This window comes from Pongo abelii, chromosome 20, assembly GCF_028885655.2.
Source record: "Pongo abelii isolate AG06213 chromosome 20, NHGRI_mPonAbe1-v2.0_pri, whole genome shotgun sequence".
Lineage (NCBI taxonomy): Eukaryota > Metazoa > Chordata > Mammalia > Primates > Hominidae > Pongo > Pongo abelii.
In genome coordinates this window covers 958081-964985 of record NC_072005.2, presented here as the reverse complement: position 1 = coordinate 964985, position 6905 = coordinate 958081, and the positions used below count along the sequence as shown (strand labels likewise).

The window sequence follows — 6905 nt, the reverse complement described above, 5'->3', positions numbered from 1 at the left end:
AACCCTCCTGTGCTAGCCCCGTGCTTTCCACCTTTTCCTGCACTAGGGCCAGGTTGTTTAGCTGGAACAAACTATCTTGCTACAACCTCCGCCTCCTGAGTTCAAGCGATTCTCCTGCCTCAGCCTCCCGAGTAGCTGAGATTACAGTCGTGCGCCACCACGCCCGGCTAATTTTTGTATTTTTAGTAGAGATTACAGGTGCATGTCTGTAATCCCAGCTACTCAGAAGGCTGAGGGAGGAGAATCGCTTGAACCCGAGAGGCGGAGGTTGCGGTGAGCCGAGATCGTGCCATTGCACTCCAGCCTGGGCAACAAGAGCGAAACTCCGTCTCAAAAAAAAAAAAAAAAAAAAAAGATCTCTCCCAGAAAACTGAAGATGAAGGAACACTCCCCAACTCAAACTTATTTTGATATCTCTTTTCTGTACTGATTGCTGGCTCACACCCCAACTTCTTGGAATCTGGAGATAATGCTGGATAATTGGCATCGGTAGGTCCCACGCCCCTTCAGAGAAATGCAGGACACATGGAAGTGACTCAGGAAATATTTGGTGACCATTACAGAAAGAATCCTTGAAGATGGATTCTCCGCTCAAAGACCACCTCCTCCAAGAACCCCTCCTAGTCATTCTATCAAGTGCCTGGACGGAGATGTGCTGTGAGTGTGAACTACACACGGAATTTCTTTTTTTGTTGTTTTGATATACATAATTTTATTACAAAATGTTAAAAAAAAAAAAAAGCAACATCTTAAAAAACGCAAAATGTACTGTTGATACTAATTCCTACAAGTTTGCTGTGCTGCCATACACAATAAATTTTTTAAAAACCGTTAAATATTTAGGGACATTAGGCAGGGCGTGGTGGCTCACACCTGTAATCCCAGTATTTTGGGAGGCCGAAGCGGGCGGATCACGAGGTCAGGAGTTTGAAACCAGCCTGGCCAACATGGTGAAACCTCATCTCTACTAAAAATACAAAAATTAGCTCGGCGTGGTGGCATGTGCCTGTAATCCCAGCTACTCAGGAGGCTGAGGCAGGAGAACTGCTTGAACCAGGACCCAGGAGGCGGAGGTTGCAGTGAGCCGAGATCATGCCATTGCACTCCAGCCTGGGCAACAAGAGCGAAACTCTGTCTCAAAAAAAAAAAGAAAAGAAAAGTATTTTCTGTACAGAGAATCTTATGAGCTATACGAAAATCTGTACAGTTTTATACTGAAGCTAATACTGAGCTGCACTTGAATTCACATTCTTAGCAAAACAAGCACACTGCATAGGCATCATTAAAGGATAGCCATTTATTCTTCATCTTCACCCTCTTCCTCCTCCTCTTCATCTCTTTCTCCTCCTCCTCCTCCTCCTCCTCATCTTCTGGTTTGTTCTTCTTTGAGCCCTTCTTTCCTGCTTCACTTTTGCCCTTGGCACGATATGGAGCAATACCCTTTTCATATCTCTCCTCTAGCTTAACTGCTTTCTGTTCATATGGTTGTTTATCTTTGGCCGACTGCCCAGACCACATTTCACCCAGTTTCTTTGCAGTTTCCACGACAAATAGGCCTGGGTGTCCACTTTTGATCTTTGGGCGATGTTCAGAGCAAAACAGGAAGAAGGCAGATGGTGGCCTTTTAGGAGCATTGTGATCCTTTCTCTTTCCTTTCTTATCCTTTCTTACATTTCGGGGGAATGTAATTTTTAATCTCCCTGTCATAGCGAGCTTTGTCACTTTTTGCCTTCTCTTCAAACTTCAACTTCTCCTTTGCAGACGTGGTTTTCCATCTCTCCAAACACTTCTTGGAGAATTCCACGAAATTGACGGAAGAGTCCAGGTGTTTCTTCTTCTGCTCTTCCTGGCAGGTCTGCACGAAGAGGGCGTACGAGGACATTTTGCCCCTTGGTTTGTTGGGGTCTCCTTTACCCATGGTGACAGAACAGGGTCCACCTGGTGCGAGCTTTTCCTCAGAGTCCCGCAGAGCAGCCGGACCAACAGAGACGCTTCCCTCCACACTGACTCTCTTTTTTTTTTTTTGAGACGGAGTCTCACTCTGTTGCCCAGGCTGGAGTGCAATGGCATGATCTTGACTCACTGCAACCTCTGCTTCCCAGATTCAAGCAATTCTCCTGTCTCAGCCTCTGGAGTAGCTGGGACTACAGGCAAACACCACCATGCCTGGATAATTTTTGTATTTTCAATAGAGACAGGGTTTCACCATATTGTTCAGGCTGGTCCCGAACTCCTAACCTCAGGTGATCCACCTGCCTCGGCCTCCCAAAATTCTGGGATTACAGGCATGAGGCACCATGCCTGGCCTACACACTGAATTTCCAAAGTTAGGAAAGAAAAAAATGGGCCTGCCAGGCACAGTAGTTCACACCTGTAATCCCAGCACTTTGGGAGGCCCAGGCAGATGGATCACCCGAGGTCAGGAGTTTCACACCAGTCTGGCCAACGTGGTAAAACCGTCTCTACTAAAAATACAAAAATTAGCTGGGCGTGGTGGCAGGCGCCTGTAATCTCAGCTACTTGGGAGGCTGAGGCAGGAGAATCACTGGAATCTGGGAGGCGGAGGTAGCAGGGAGCTGAGATCTTGCCATTGCACTCCAGCCTGGACAACAACAACGAGACTCCGTCTCGAAAGAAAAAAAAATGGGCCTGGTATGGCGGCACTTGCCTGTAATCCCAGCACTTTGGGGGGCTAAGGCAGGCGATCACCTGAGGTCAAGAGTTCAAGACCAGCCTGGGCAACATGGTAAAATCCCTGTCTCTACTAAAAATACAAAAACTAGCCAGGCGTCGTGGCGCCCACCTGTAATCCCAGCTACTCGGGAGGCTGAGGTAAGAGAATCGCTTGAACCTGGGAGGCAGAGGTTGCAGTGAGCCAAGATCGTGCCACTGCACTCCAGCCTGGGCGACACAGCGAGACTCTGTCTCAAAAAAAAAAAAAAAAAAAAGGCACAAATAAAATACCTCACTGGCCAGACACGGTAGCTCACGCCTGTAATCCCAGCACTTTAGGAGGCCGAGGTGGGCTGATCACGAGGTCAGGAGTTCGAGACCATCCTGGCCAACGTGATGAAACCTGGTCTCTACTAAAAATACAAAAATTAGCCGGGCATTGTGGCGGGCACCTGTAATCCCAGCTACTCAGGAGGCTGAGGCAGGAGAATCGCCTGAACCTGGGAGGCAGAGGTTGCCGTGAGCTGAGATTGCGCCACTGACTCCAGCCTGGGCGACAGAGTGAGATTCCGTCTCAAAAATAAATAAAAATGCAGTTTGGGAGGCCAAGGCTGGCGGATCACGAGGTTAGGAGATTGAGACCATCCTGGCTAACACAGTGAAACCCCGTCTCTACTAAAAATACAAAAAAAAAAAAATTAGCTGGGTGTGGTGGCGGGCGCCTGTAGTCCCAGCTACTTGGGAGGCTGAGGCAGGAGAAAGGCGTGAACCCAGGAGGCGGAACTTGCAGTGAACCAAGATCACGCCACTGCACTCCAGCCTGGGTGACAGAGCGAGACTCCGTCTCAAAAAAATAAATAAATAAAAATAAAATAAAATATCTCATTAATAATTTTAATAATGAGTGCATGTTGAAATGATGTAATTTTGGATATGTTAGGCTAAAGTAAATGTATTATTAAAATTAACCACTTCAGGGCCACACACAGTGGCTCACGCCTGTAGTCCCAGAACTTTGGGAGGATCTCTTGAGCCTAGGAGTTTGAGGCCAGCCTGGGCAACATAGCAAGACCTTGTCTCAAAAAAAATAAATACATAAATAACAGGCCAGGTGCAGTGGCTCACGCCTGTAATCCCAGCACTTTGGGAGGCCGAGGCGGGCGGATCACGAGGTCATGAGATCAAGACCATCCTGGCCAACGTGGCGAAACCCCGCTCTACTAAAAATACAAAAATTGGGCGTGGTGGCGCACCCTTCTAATCCCAGGTACTTGGGAGGCTGAGGCAGGAGAATCACTTGAACCCGGGAGACAGAGGTTGCAGTGAGTGGAGATCACGCCACTGCACTCCAACCTGGTGACAGAGCAAGACTCTGTCTCAAAAAAATAAAAATAGATAAAATATAGATAAAAATAGATAAAATATATAAATAACAAAAAAAAATGGACCATAACAAGTATTGGTGAGGATGTGGAGAAACCAGAATTCTCATAAGTGGGGCAACCCCTTTGGAAAAGAGTCAAAATTTTAAACGTAGAGTTGCTATATGTCCTGGCAATTCCACCCCAAGATATATGTCCAAGAGAACTAGAAACCTGTTCACACAAACACGCATGAATTTTCGAAACGGCGTTATTCACAAGAGTCAAAAAGTGAAACTAGGGCCAGGCACGGTGGTTCATGCCTGTAATCCCATCACTTTGGGAGGCCGAGGTGGGCGGATCCCTTGAGGCCAAGAGTTCCAGACCAGCCTGGGCAACATGGTGAAAGCCTGTCTCTACTTAAAAAATACAAAATTTAGCCAGGCATAGTGGTGCACGCCTGTAATCCCAGCTACTTGGAAGGCTGAGGCAGGAGAATTGCTTGAACCAGGAAGTAGAGGTTGCAGTGAGCTGAGATTGTGCCTCTGCACTCCAGCCTGGGTGACAGAGTGAGACTCCATCTCAAAAAAAAAAAAGGCTGGGTGCGGTGGCTCACGCCTGTAATCCCAGCACTTTGGGAGGCCGAGGCGGGCAGATCACGAGGTCAGGAGATCGAGACCATCCTGGCTAACACGGTGAAACCCCATCTCTACTAAAAATACAAAAAATTAGCTGGGCGCGGTGGCAGGCGCCTGTAGTCCCAGCTACTCGGGAGGCTGAGGCAGGAGAATGGCGTGAACCCGGGAGGCGGAGCTTGCAGTGAGCCGAGATCGCGCCACTGCACTCCAGCCTGGGCGACAGAGAGAGACTCCGTCTCAAAAAAAAATAGACCAGGAGCAGTGGCCCACGCTTGTAGTCCCAGCTACTCAGGAGGCTGAGGCAGGAGGATCAATAGAGGCTGGGAGTTTGAGGCTGCAGTGAGCTGGGATTATGTCACTACACTCCAGTCTGGGCAACAGAGCAAGACCCTGTCTCTATTGAAAAGAGACGGTGAAACCCCGTCTCTACTAAAAATACAAAATTATCCGGGCGTGGTGGCTGGCGCCTGTAATCCCAGCTACTCGGGAGGCTGAGGCAGGAGAATGGCCTGAATCTAGGAGGCGGAGGTTGCAGTGAGCCGAGATCGCGCCATTGCCCTCCAGCCTGGGCAACAGAGTGAGACTCTGTCTCAAAACAAAAACAAAACAAAACAAAAAAAAACAAAAAATAAAAACTCACCAGTCATGGTGGCGGGCGCCTGTGGTCCCAGCTACTTGGGAGGCTGAGGTGGGAGGATCACCTGAGCCCGGGAAGTGGAGGTTGCAGTGAGCCATGATCACGCCACTGCACTCCAGCCTGGCAACAGAGCCAGATCCTGTCTCAAAAAAAAAAATTTATTTTTATTTTTATTTTTTCACACTTAATTCACTTTATTTTTTCTTGTATAAAAATCCTATGTTGTAGCCACAGCTGGAGCCTGAGTCCGCTGCACAGAGACTCTGGTGTGGGTCTTGACGAGGTGGTCAGTGAATTCCTGATAGGGAGACTTGGTAAATACAGTCTCCTTCCAGAGGTCAGGGGTCAGGTAGCTGTAGGTCTTAGAAATGGCATCAAAGGTGGCCTTGGCGAAGTTACCCAGGGTGGCAGTGCAGCCCCGGGCTGAGGTGTAGCAGTCGTCGATACCAGCCATCATGAGCAGCTTCTTAGGCACAGGTGCGGAGACGATGCCAGTGCCCCTGGGTGCAGGGATGAGGCGCACCAGCACAGAGCCGCAGCGGCCTGTCACCTTGCAAGGGACGGTGTGGGGCTTGCCGATCTTGTTCCCCCAGTAGCCTCTGCGCACGGGGACAATGGAGAGCTTGGCCAGGATGATGGCCCCACGGATGGCGGTGGCCACCTCCTTGGAGCACTTAACACCCAGACCGACGTGGCCATTGTAGTCCCCGATAGCAACAAACGCCTTGAACCTGGTGCGCTGGCCGGCATGGGTCTGCTTCTGCACCGGCATAATCTTCAAAACCTCATCCTTGAGAGAGGCCCCCAGGAAGAAGTCAATGATCTCTGATTCCTTAATGGGCAGGGAGAAGAGATAGATCTCCTCCAGAGACTTGATCTTCATGTCCTTGACCAAGCGGCCCAACTTGGTGATGGGCATCCACTCCTTATCCTCGGCCTTGCCTCCGCGAGCTCCGCGGCCTCAGCCCCGGCCCCGTCCCCGGCCGCGACCCCGGCCCCGGATGCCCCTGCCGAAACCTCCGCGGAAGCCACCGCGGTTCCCCATCCCAGGGCCACCAGGGCCTCCGGGCCCCCCCGCTGCACCGGCGTCATCCGCCATTTGGTGTTTTTTCGGAAAAGAAGAAAATTTTTTTTTTAAAAGAACTATTCTAACATCCTCCCTCACAGGTGAGCCCACTGCAGCTGGCAGAGAGCAAGCTCCCTGCCCAGGACTACACTCCAGGTTCCTGGTGGCTCTGGGACTCCCACCTGGAGAGCCCTGGAGCCCCCAGGAGTCTCATTCAGGATGCCGGCTCCATTTGCTTCAGGGTGACGGGGCTTTGGGCATCGGAGCAGGCATCCAACCCAGGCCAGGCTGGGCCAGCACGGAACCGGATCATATGGGGGAACCAGATCAAAGGGTCCTTCCTGGCACTGTGGGGCCCGAGTCCCCCAGCGGCTATTCTAAGGGTCTCCTGCAGGGCCCTTTTCTCTGGCCCAGCCCTTTGTCCCACAGAAATCTTCAGCTGGGAGGTCCTGGCCTCTAACTTCCCATTTCTCTGGATGGAGGATTAACAATGACCCTGTCATCAAAGATAAGACACGGTTGGGAATGAG

General features: G+C 50.3%; 2 pseudogenes; both read right to left on the bottom strand.

The window, feature by feature from the left end:
* Positions 1 to 1282: 1282 nt before the first annotated feature.
* LOC100459974 (high mobility group protein B2-like) lies at positions 1283 to 1975 on the bottom strand (annotated as a pseudogene).
* Positions 1976 to 5482: 3507 nt separating this feature from the next.
* Positions 5483 to 6427, bottom strand: LOC100459351 (small ribosomal subunit protein uS5-like; annotated as a pseudogene).
* Between the last annotated feature and the right edge of the window lie 478 nt (positions 6428 to 6905).